The 12,551-nt window shown below is 34.6% G+C and overlaps 1 pseudogene across 1 annotated transcript; it reads right to left on the reverse strand.

The window, feature by feature from the left end:
- Positions 1-1,008: 1,008 nt before the first annotated feature.
- Positions 1,009-11,739, reverse strand: LOC309654877 (peptidyl-prolyl cis-trans isomerase A pseudogene; annotated as a pseudogene). The gene has a single exon. The product of its transcript is annotated as a peptidyl-prolyl cis-trans isomerase A pseudogene (transcript).
- Positions 11,740-12,551: the final 812 nt, after the last annotated feature.

The raw sequence follows: 12,551 nt of genomic DNA on the forward strand, positions 1-12,551 counted from the left end.
CCAAGCAAAGATCAAGGTTAAGGACATTACAGGTTAAAGATACAGATGGTTCAAAGGATTTAAGGTAGAAACCTTCACAGAATTAGAAAAAGAATAAAAAAAGTCTCAGTGACTCTGTGTGCAGCAATATAGTAGGTAAAATAAAGAATGCACAGAGGTTGGAAAGGAGCCAATTATTTCTTATGTTTACCATTATTACTATTTTTGTACAGAAGTGTGATTTATGTTTTTTAAATGCGTGTCTGTTATGCTGAGAATAGACTGTAAGGAGGTGGACAAGAGTGGAATCAGGACATCAACTGGGAAACTATTGCTTTGTTTTATGCAAGAGATAAACATAGTTTTGATATGTTGGCAGTGGTAGGATAGAACTAGACAAAGGATGGAGTTAGGATAGTAAAGGAAATAAGGATAATGCCCATATTTTTGGTTGAATTGCACTGTAAAACCATTTACTAATTGATAGACATACATTTGGGAGAAGAGTAGACAGAAACAAAGAGTTCTCTTTAGAACATGCTAAAGTTGAGGTAAATAATGTGACCTAGTTAGAGTTGGGTACATGCATCTGTAATTCCAGAAAGAAATTAGAGCCAAAGACAGAGATTTGTGAAGCTCTCTCTTGTTCTTGCTTTTGCTTTCTCTCGCTCTTCTTTATTCTCCATCTGTAGATGCATCACTATGCCAATTTCCACTTTTAGCTTTGAAGCAAATCGATCTTTTCAATGATCGTATTTTCTTCCTTGCCAACACTGTCTTAATCACAATAGTTTTGTAATTAGTTTTGGTATCTGACAGTGTAAGTCCTCCAGCTTTTGCCCTTTTCAAATCCACCTTTGCTGTTTTGCTCCTTTGCAATTTCATACCAATTTTAGAATTAGCTTGTCAATTTCTATAAATCTACCGTACAGGTTTTTCACATGTTTTGTTATAGTAATTCCTAGGTACCTGACATATTTGATATTGTTTTAAATGATAGAGTTTATCAATAAATACATTAAAAGAAACTGTATTTATTTAAACCACCACTTTAGTTGCTAAGTCTATTACTAAAAGATGTTTAAATAAAGCTTGTTAAAAAGCAAGCAAAAAAACCCAAAACTAACACCCTAAAGCATGTAGCAAGGGTATTCAGACAGTGACATTATTTTAATATGTTTCCCCTCCCTTTCACTAAGCAGAACACACTTGGGGCTTAATTTGTGCGGTGCCAGAAGCTGGATATTCATCTACTTCAACTGAAACTTTTAAAAAATGCAGTCTCATTACAGACAATTTGGAAAATCCAAGAAAGTTAGATAACAATTCTTATAATCTCATCAAAGACAGTAACATTTAACTCTATTTCTTTCTAATGTTATTTTTTTCTACTTATCTCATTTTCCTTCTGATGTATTTCTATCATTACTAAAGTAAAATATTTTTGATCTTAATGTATGAATATTCTAATTTCACTATTACACTTAAGAGTAAATACTTGAAAAAAATCAATCTAGGAACTTATATAACTCACTAGGAAATGAAACAAAAATATAATACAAATGTTCCTCAGTATTACAGACTTCCCTGAATTATCTGATTTCAACGCACAGTTGTAATGTGTATGTATGACACTTTATCCAAAACATCCTAAAACCCTCTTACTTCTTGATATCCTTTTCATTACCCATGACTATGTAAAGGCATTCATTTTCATGTTAAGTAGGTATAACATGTTACGTAGAGAATAGCCAAGATAAACATTAAACTTTTTGGATGTCAGCAAGTGTCAAATCAGAAACCAAACAAAATTTAGAGCCTAGAAGTATGCGGAATTAGTTGGTCAATTGGAAAGAGTGTCCTCCAAGGAAAAGAAAAGTTTGGCAGTGTCATTTCAAACTTTTACCTACATTCCAACCACCCTGCCACTGGCTGGTTGCCTTGATGCCTGTCATCTGGTTTTGATCTCTTCTCAACTACTGTACAGAGTAGATCAGATTCAGGCAACATTCCATCTGGAATCCGTTGGGTCAGTGTTTTCAACGTGGAGATTGAATGGTAAAGCCTTGGTCATAATACTGACACAATATGAGAAGTTTTACATCTTTGATTGGATTTCAGCCATCCCAGCCGCAACCTCCACCACTGTGTTATAAATTTTGGATGCAGCTATCTAACAGAAGGCTAACTGAGATTATGAAGAGACAACTGTTTGGCTCATTATAAAGTCAGATGTGTTCTTTGGCATTTGACTGGACAGCAGAGACTTTGACATTAACACATGGCTCATTAGGAATGAATTTGAGCTTGGCCTTTTGCTGCACTTAAAACAAAATATCTAATATAGAGAAGCAACTCCTTGAAAATGCCGATACAATCTCTTAAACATACATAGCTGTAATGTAAAATGAAGGCACCATTCCTCTAGGCATTTGCCATTAAGAGCATAGTGCGTGTCTTAAAACTGTGAAGCAAACAATGAAACAGCACAGGATCATGTTCCTTTTATCTTTCTTGTTCCTAGTGACAAATACAATGACTTTTCCTGTTCCTCCTAACTGTCTGTCATGTTCTAGAACAGGCTGTCTTGTAGTTTCACAATAGGGTCATGTTTACAGCATTACATTGTAGTTAATGGTCAGTTACCACTTTTATGATAAATTTGATTTTGCAACTCAGTTGATTCAATTTGCACCAAGCTGAAACTTGAAACATAAAACAGTTTACTACCTTGAATCTACAAAGCAGAGTACTCTTCGATGTTAAGGCAGCTTAGCACTGTGTATTGAAAGCAGTATGTGTACTATTAGCACAAATTGTTGTTTTTAACTTACAGTGTTTATCGGCTTTGCATTTCTACCAAACTTCATCATTTCTGTTGCTTCAAGTACTTTCAAAAATAAAATGCAAAGTGCTTCATTCTAAAATACTTTAAATATTATTTTCATTTAATTTTGAACTAGTCTATGTTATAATCTGTTTTGCTGCTCTGAGAATTTAAAATTGTAAAGAAATAAATGCTGCTTTCATAATTTATGTATAACAAAACATGTACCAAGTCAATTGAGAAAAGTGTGTCTGTCAGTCCTGTCAGTTATGTTGAAAATTACAAATTCCTTATACTTTGAGATATGTTTGTAGAAGCAAATATGATGCTCAAGGAAAGAGCACATCTATCACATATTTCATGGACAACATGACATGACTAAAAGCTTCAGAACTTGAGTAATGCTGAAATGTACAAAATGGGTTCACGTATTTTTATACCCTCAAGATTTTAAATGATAAAAAGATAGTACAAAGAGTCCACAAAACAAACAAAAGAACAAATAAAATTAGTCTCTCTAAGCAAAGGAGTTTAGTTTGAGACTGAACCAATATCCACAACACACTCTTCTGCTGCTTATTACTGGTAGGGCCTTGACCAAGGCATATTTTATACTGCAAATGATGGGAATATTCTGCTAGGTGGAGTAAGAGTATGGCAAAACTGTCCTAAAGGGTCTCTCTGTCTTGTGTTTAACTGAAATATATCCTAATCAGAATTAATCTATATTCTGTTTTATTCCTGTGTGTCTCCATGGTTCCTCACAGGAGGCACTTAAATAGGTATTTTAAAATGACTAAGTAATCTTTTAAATTATTTTATCTTTGTACAAGTTTTCTAAAAGAAAAATATACATGAGTGAACCCAAATAAATAAGATCCCAGAATATGAAATGAAAATAACTACATAGTTAATAGCACTGAATAAGAATCAGGATAAGTACTTTCTAGATCTGACCAATGATAAACTATTTAAGTTGTGTCTCATTTTTTAATCTGTAAAATAGAAAGAAAGACATTTGTCTTCCCAAATTCCAAACTTGTGAAGAACAAAATAGAAAACCTATGATAATACTTTACAAAAATTATATAAGGCTTGGGAAAATGGCATGCATTTAGAAGACCCAACTTTGAAAATAAAATCTTGAAAAGATTTATGAAATTTCCTGTCTAAATTCCCAATAAAAAGTGTGCCTCTTGCAAATATGATTTATATTTTAAGAATAAGGAAAGATATCTTAATTAAATTGGTAGAAATGTAAAAACTTCCCCATGCTTATTATTTTAAAGGATCATCATCACTCAATAATTCTGAGAAGTCTGAGGTGGACTTCTTTCCTGAGCTGGAGATCATAGAGCCCCTGACCTCAGACACATGCTGAGGTACAAAAGAGTTCGGAATTCTCTGAAGAATTATTCATTCGGTGTGATTTCTGGGTTCTTCTGACCAACCTAGATCACTTCTCATTGAATAAATAAGTCTTTTACAAAGGAACCATTCTGACTTAACCCTGTTTTGTAGAGATGGACAATATGTCTATGTTGCTTGTTCTACATGAAGAGTACAGAGAGAATCAACAGCTTGAAAATGTGCCTGGCCCAAGTATTTTAAATAGATTCACTTGGATTTGGAAAGCATAGAGTAATGCCAGTAAAGAGTAAACACGAGAACAAGAGAGAGATAGAGAATGTACAACTGAAGACGGGGTTTATAACTGTGACCAATAAACTGGGTAAAAGATTATGAACTCTCATAGACAAATATAAGGATATGTGTGTTAAAAAAATAATATTCTGCTGCTACTTGGCAAATGTTCATTCAGTTCTCAGTGTGGAAGCAGGAGGAAGACAAAGTAAAATGTCTCATTTGTAATGATTCCAGAGTTGAAGGAAATATGGATTTGAGGACTGACACTTAAGAAATTGCTATTCTATCAAGTACAGCAGATAACTACATTCTATTCAAAATGTCTTTTATTAATGATTTTAGAGACTGCCACATGCACACATATTTTTGTTCATTAAAATTTTTCCAGTTATCATTCACTTAAAAATTAAAAGGTAACTCTGTATTTTATGTATAAATAATGCATATGTCACTTGTGTAGCAGTAAGAAAAATGGAGTCCTCAACTAAAACAGTCTTTTCACATTTCCTAAAGAGACTGCCTAAATTTTCTGCAGTATAACATTTGAATTCACTACTATATCTAGAGTGATTTAAAAACAGCTCCAAATTCACTTAACTCCTTACCTAGCCCTCTCCCTGATCTTTAGCTCCCAAAATGCACATAAACATCTTTTAATAAGTTTCAGGAAAAAATTCCTGTTTATCCCAGAGTTCCCCAAGGTGTAAAAGTAAGCTAAGTGACTCTAAAAATGATCTGGGATTATATGTCCATGTGAATCTTGGGAACAGTAAAATTTTTCAATATCATTATTATTATATAACAGTTTATTGTCCCTAAGTTTGCACTATATGCATTCTCTTACTCATCACCAGTTCTACCCATCAGTATCCCGAAGTCTGAGATTAAGAGAACAAAGAGAGAGACTTGAAAAATAATCCTTCAGAGTTACGTCACATGGGTGACCACTGCTAGAAATGAAAGGGCGGAGATGATTCTCAGCACACAGGATATTTTTCGTTTTAAGCTCTGTGGCCTCATTTCTACTTGACTACCATATACATTTTTATTTGTGAAGCCTTTATAAGTATATAGTAGAAGAACTTGTGCTCAGTTTTACACTGTCATGTACATTTGCCTTATTCTTTTTTACTTGTTCTTGACAGCGCTTCCTATCTTTTGGAATTAAATCTGAGGAGAATCTATATCACCATCATTTCACTAACAAGGGACACTTTAAATAGACATTGGTTACTGGTGAAATTGTAAGCACTGACCTCTGAACGTCCTAAAGGAAAAAGCTCTCATCCATTGCCAGAAAAGGTCTCTCAGGGATATTCCTACTTGTACTTGGCTGGATTTCGGAGCCTGAGAATCTTTGTGCACTACAGAGAAGGTTATTCCTCCTGGTATAATCAGCCTATCAAACAGTCATTTATCCTGAACAATACTGTGCTGCTGCCTACATTTAGTCTCATAGTGAAAATGAAGTCATTTCTCATGAAATCCCTTAATAGATATCTCTACAACTCATTATTTTTTATTGTAAATAAGGTGCTAGACAGTAATAAACATGATAAAATGTAAAATGCATTAATGTTTTTAATGTTTTAAATCTCAAGTTGGTGGTGTACTTTAAACCATATTTTTCAGAAAAGGTTTCTTATATTTAAACATATAGGGCCCAAAACTATCTTATTCAACAATTTTAGTTTCATGGATATATAAAATAATTGACAAAGAAAGGAGTAAGGAAATGAGGATTTTAAGCATCAAGTACACTGACTGCAATGACAATACCTTACCATAAGGAGAGCTGAAGAGAAAGAATCATTTCCCTACAGGATAAGTTCCAGTTTAGTGAGGGATCAGACCTGATATTTAAACACAGTACTTGAGAAACCCATTCACAAGAGGAAAATCAAGTGTAAATAAAAAGAGTTTTAGCATTTGAATATCAACACAGATTTGGATAAATTTCAATGTCTTTATTTCAGAATTTTTGTTTGTACTATGCAAAGGATCAAGCAACTCCCTTCCTCATATAGCCAAATGATTGAGCTCATTCACAAGGCTGCGTATATTAAATGGTCTAAGGTATTTGAAAGATATTTTTATTCTTTGATCAGATTTGGATAAAACTGCAGAATAGGTAAGATTTTTTAAATTGCTGTTTAGTTTTTATTTTATATTCATAAACTTAACTCTTCAATCTAGCTAGACCTGGAGGGGGATAAAGAAAATATGGAATTCAAGGAACAATAGCAAGAGCACAAAAGTTATAGGATAATGAGAGCAGATGGAGGTGGAGGGATATTCTCCTGAACTACAAAAGAAATGGTCTGGTGATTGAGATAAAACCTAAGTCAAATTTATTACAGTTGTTCACAGTGGGCATTGGTGATCTTGCTGGTCTTGCCATTCCTGGACCTAAAGTGCTCCATGGCTTCTAAATCATTTATACACTGTTTTACCTTGACAAAGACCAACTCCTCAGTCTTGGCAATGCAAATAAAAAGCAGGAACTGTTTGTGTTGGGCCCAGAATTTGCCATGGACAAGATACCAGGACCCGTGTGCTTCAAGATGAAGCTCTCATCATCAAACTTTTCCCCATAGATGGACTTGCCACCAGTGTCATTAAGGCATAGGAAGTCTCCACCCGGGCACATAGACCCCAGAATAAGTCTGTGAAAGCAGGAATCCTGATAACCTTTCTTCCCAGTACTAAGAGCACAAAAGCTTTCTGCTGTCTTTGGAACTTTGTCTTCAAAAAGCTCAAAGGAGACACTGTCCAGGGACTCATTGTTGATGGCGATGTAGAAAAACTACGGTGAGGTTGACTAAGGCTGGTATGTCTCCCGGTGGCAGCAACACCATCAGCAAAACCCAGAATAGGTAAAATTTTAATTGAACTCTCTATTCAACTTTTCCTTCTCATGTGTTCTGTCACATCTCCCAGAACAGCACTCCTCATGCATCTTTAGGCCTTAATATTCTCTTCCCCTCTAACCTTAAAAAGGAAAGCTGATAAACATATTTTGATCAGATTTCAGTATCTCAATATTTTAATCCTCAAGCTATTTCCTCATTTACTTATCCTGAATGCTATGGGAGAAACTGACATGTTCTGCTGTGTTCTCCACTTCTTGCACATACATTCCAGCCTCTGTTACAGGTATGTGTAGCCACAAGACTGATTACTATCAAGAAATGGTAGTGGAAGTGTTGTGTGTCACTTTCAGGCCATAGACCATAAAACCATTTGGTGTCCTCTTTGTTATTTTTCCTCTGCCAGGTTAGGGTAGCAATGCTTACGTTGACCATGGAGAATATACATCGAGGAAGGTAAAGACTGCAATAGCCTGCCTCTCTGAATGACCATGTAGAGAATGACCCTTCTGTTGATCTCAAATACCTATCTTTGGTCAGTTACACAGAAAATCATAAAGTTCTGTTCTGTTTTGTTCCTTATCCACTTTCTGTTTCAGTGAGTAGATTATGTCACTTAATACAAATGCTTATAAAGATCATTTATATATGGTGGAATTTCAAACACCCACACTCATAGGTTATAGAAAGAGGAAATTTTGCTTAGCAATTCATCCTACATATCTTTCCATACTGGTGAGAAAAAATTTAAAGGCTGCATTGTAAAGGCTGCATAATATTTCATTTTGCCATATTTTATTTAACTAGTTTCCCATTGATAGGACATATCATACTCCATTCTGTTATATATTTAAATGTATTCAATGCTTACTGAAAGTCCTTTCATACCACAGTTTTATCATCCCTGATTTATTTTAATTTATATTACATCAGTTGGCGGAATTTTAAAATTTTCAATTTTTGTTAGGAGTGCTTGGATGCTGTCGTGTCCAAGCACATTATGTGTTTGAGATTTTCTGTCTTCTTTATATTTGAATGAGAACTTGGTGAGGCCAAAAAAAAATCTTGCTTTATGCTTATTTTCTCTTAAGATTTGTAAGACATTGCTCCTCAGTCATCTTATGCTGAATGTTTTAGTGCAGAGTACTGAGACAAACTAGATTTTTTCCTATATTTTTTGTAATGTGTCTTCACCTGAATACCCATAAAACTTTATCTTGGTGATAAATGAAAGCAGAGGGCTCCCTGCCCACCCCAAATTTCCATAGAATACATTAGTTTACTCTACTACTTCAATACTATATAAGGATATAGTAAATATTTACAGCCCTCTATCAATTCCTCTTTCATCAGTATGCCATTTGATCTGGAGATTCAAATTTAAATCTAATGACTATAACTACTCTCTTGTAGTGTTAATAATTTTCAGGAGCTTCACTTATGTCTTAAGTTGTATCACCTTTGCCTAACGTCTTTATATATTACCATCTCTTGGGTTTCATTCATTCATTCGTTATCTACTGCAAATTAACATAATTTTTCAAAAGTGACATTTCTTTCCTTAACTCAGTTTTAAGGTGTATCTTTTCTAGTCCTTATTGTTTTTAATTTGTTTCACTTATTTTATATCTTTATTAAAAATTTAGGTATCCTTCACGAAAGTGAAAACATTTATTACTTCCTAATATATTCTCTCTTCTCAGTTATCAAATATTTTTCATTGCCTTTATTTTCTTAAGAGTCATATTCTCTGTTTTATGATAGGGAGTAGTATTTATCTGACTGTTTTATTATATAAAAGTTCCATGTGTCTTATTTTTACCATTTACCTAACTTTTATTCATTATATTTCTCTTGTCTACTAACCTATCAATGGATGCACTTCATGCTGTGCTGTCTTTATTATTAATAATATTTAGATAAGCAAAGTCTGTCAAGAGAAACAATTTGCCTAAGGATAATGTGATAAAGGAAATTGGGAAATAAACTGGAGGCAATAAGGAACATACTTCCAAAATATGGAACTGGAGGACAGATGTAACTAAAGAATGTTCCAAACAGACAGGCCATCTATGTTTTCTGCAGCACAGATCCTTAACTCATAGCAATGGTCTGAAGTTAACGTGGGATTTGAAAAAGATACGGTGTAGTACTCTAAATGTGTGGAACTCTTTCTTTTCAAATAAATTTACATTTCACAAGGTCCAAGGCCCTCATACCAGTCCTCATATAAACTTCCTGCCAAATTTATCCCACCAGCTCTGCTGACATGCCCAGTCTAAATCATTCAGGAAGCATATCTTGATTTTCAATCAGGTTTCTCAGGAGACAAGAAGAGTAAGATGCAATTGTTTTAAAGAATATAAAAACTTAATATGTTTTGGGAAATAACAGAAGGAAAAACATTTCAATAAGAATTTTGGACATGCAAACATTTTCCAAGTTGAAAGTGAAATCAAGAAGAGCACTCAGTAAGACAGACCAGAAACACTGAGTCATTAAAGAGCTTTTTATATCTCAGAAACATTTTTGACGATCACAAGATATAAAAGAGGGAAGGGTGTGTGATTCATGGGAGTAAGTTAGGAGAGAGATTATGTAGGGTCTCTTGATTAAGCTAAAGAATTTATGCTATCTTTTATGGCACAGAAAATCATATAAGTTAAACCTGGTTGGTATACACACCTCTAGTTTTTTGTTGTTGTTGTTTTCTTTTAAGAAGAAATCTGGCCATACAGTACATGGTAAGCCAGTTTGGAGAGAGATTATTGGTAAAGAGACCTGATAATTCTCTTGGATTAGTTCAAGTAAAGGCTAATCCGTGATGATTTAAACAGTGGCAGTGTAGTACAGGGGGGAATCTATATTCAAGAGCAAGTTCATTAATAGATTTGAGAAAACAACTATAAAAATGTCAATGAAGTTGGACTATGATAAGAAAAAAGGAGACGAGAATAAGTGATAATGGAGCTTGTTGACAAGAGAATTTACTTTTATTACATTATATCTTGGAAGGGTAAATCATGAATTCAATAAAGGTTTGAATTAAAGTAATTCTAAATGGGAATTCTATATGGAAATATTTGTGTGAACTTTCAATAATGTCATCCTGAAATTCAGTAGAGTTTAGAGAAAGAGATACTGATTCAAGAGTGCCCAGCTTTGAAATAAAAAATAAAATTATTAGAGTTAATAATATGCCATTAAAGATTTGTTGAATAAGAGTTTAAGTAAAAATAAAAAGTAATCAAATTAAAAATGGCTAGGAAGCCCATCACTTAATGTGTGGGTAGACGAGGATGACCTGCAAAGGCAGGGACTATCAGAAATGTAGTAGGAGAATCAGCCGCTACCAGAAGAAATGAATTGCAGAAGCCAAGGGAGAACATGTTGTAAAACTCAGGGTATGGACAATACTGTCAAAAACTGTAGAGAGGTAAGATATGCTAAACATTTTATATAAATCAATAAGTATAATTTTATAAAAAGCTAAAAACCATAAGTTGATATTGAATATAATTTAAAAGGGACTGGGTAAAATTGTTTGTGTAATGGCCAGACACTAGTGTCTTAAGAAATGTGTGCCACTGAGTAATATGAGAAGGTTGAGAAAATAAGTACAAACATTATTTCAAGATGATGTTGTGGTAAAGGAAGGATGCACTTTGTAAGGAAATGGATTTTGATAGGCTTTTTCTTGGTTGATTGGTTGTTTTCATTATGAAAGAATGCTTACACACAAGAACTGGGACAAAGACAGAGGGAAGACAGAGAACAAGGATCAAAGAGAAAAGGAAGGAAGGAGAGCAACAGGGGGAAAGGAGAGAGAGAGGGATGGAGGGAGGAGAGGGAGAGAGAGAGGGGGGATGAGAATGAATGAATGAATATTAATGAATAATGGAATAATGTAAGTAGTTAGGGGTGTAAATTTCCTGAAAAAGATTTGTAGGAGGCAGAAGGAAAGAATAGATATAAGCTTTGAAAAATGAGAGATAGTATAGTCTCTATGACAGAATGAAAAAGTAGAATAGGTATGATTAGGAAGTAAAGGGGATGGAAGTGTGTTTTTCTTTCTTCTGACATTATTTGTAATCTCTAAAATATGAGGTATGAATATTGCCTTTACGGGAGGGAGGCAGTGTTTCTGTAGACTTAAAAATGGTGTCAACGGGTTTTACAAAGAACCTATGGCACTACAAAGATCTTTATGACTGTGCTTAGAACCCAGGTATGTCTGGAAAGTATGGATTTATGGCTTCAGTTTCAAGGTTGTGCACTTTTCTCTAGCAATGTCAAGCAACGTTAAAATATTCAGTATTAAAGGTGAAAATGGATGACTTGTTTTATTCAATGCTTAGACTAGTCAGAGTTTAAGGATAAACATGAAGTTGAGACTGTTGGTAGTCTTGGGGGAAAAAAAGTCTGGAACCTAGGTTTAGAAGGTTATTCTAAACCTAGGTTATTAAGTCTGGAACCTAGGTTTAGAAGGTTCTTACTCTGAGAGCCCTTATTTCACTTGAAGATCACAGTGTATAAATTCTTGCATCAATCTGTTTTTCCATACTGAAACATCTTAGTCTTTGTGTCTATCCTTTAATAATCCCTGCATTCACACAGGGAGTAGTACCCACCTTTCCATCCATGCCTAAATGTTTTACCTCTGTGTTTTCTCCAAACCTAGCTCCCTCATTTTTCATTCTCACAAACCTTTTTATTCTCTTGCTCTCCAATGACTTTTTGTCTGCAGTTTCAGATTTTCATATTTTCTTTCTCTTTACCTTCCAATTACCATATGCTTCACCGTTCCTTTTCAGTCAAGTTTTCAGTTTATAGACATTGTTTCCATTTCTTGATCACACATGTATTCTCTCTTAATTTAGTCTTTCTTCTGACATAACCACATTTCATAAATAAAAATAAATTATCAAAAGATTCCCACATCCTGGACTTTCCTGGTGGCACAGTGGTTAAGACTCTGCCTGCCAATGAAGGGGACACAGTTTCGATCCCTGGTCCAGGAAGATCCCACATGCCGCGGAACAACTAAGCCTGTGCACCACAACTACTGAGCCTGTGCTCTAGAGCCCATGAGCCACAACTACTGAGCCCATGCACCACAACTACTGAAGCTCACACACCTAGAGCTCGTGCTCTGCAACAAGAGAACCCACCTCAATGAGAAGCCCGCATACGGCAACAAAGAATAGCCCCCGCTCGCTGCAACTAGA

This window comes from Balaenoptera physalus (genome assembly GCF_965194825.1).
Source record: "Balaenoptera physalus genome assembly, chromosome: 2".
NCBI classification, from domain to species: domain Eukaryota; kingdom Metazoa; phylum Chordata; class Mammalia; order Artiodactyla; family Balaenopteridae; genus Balaenoptera; species Balaenoptera physalus.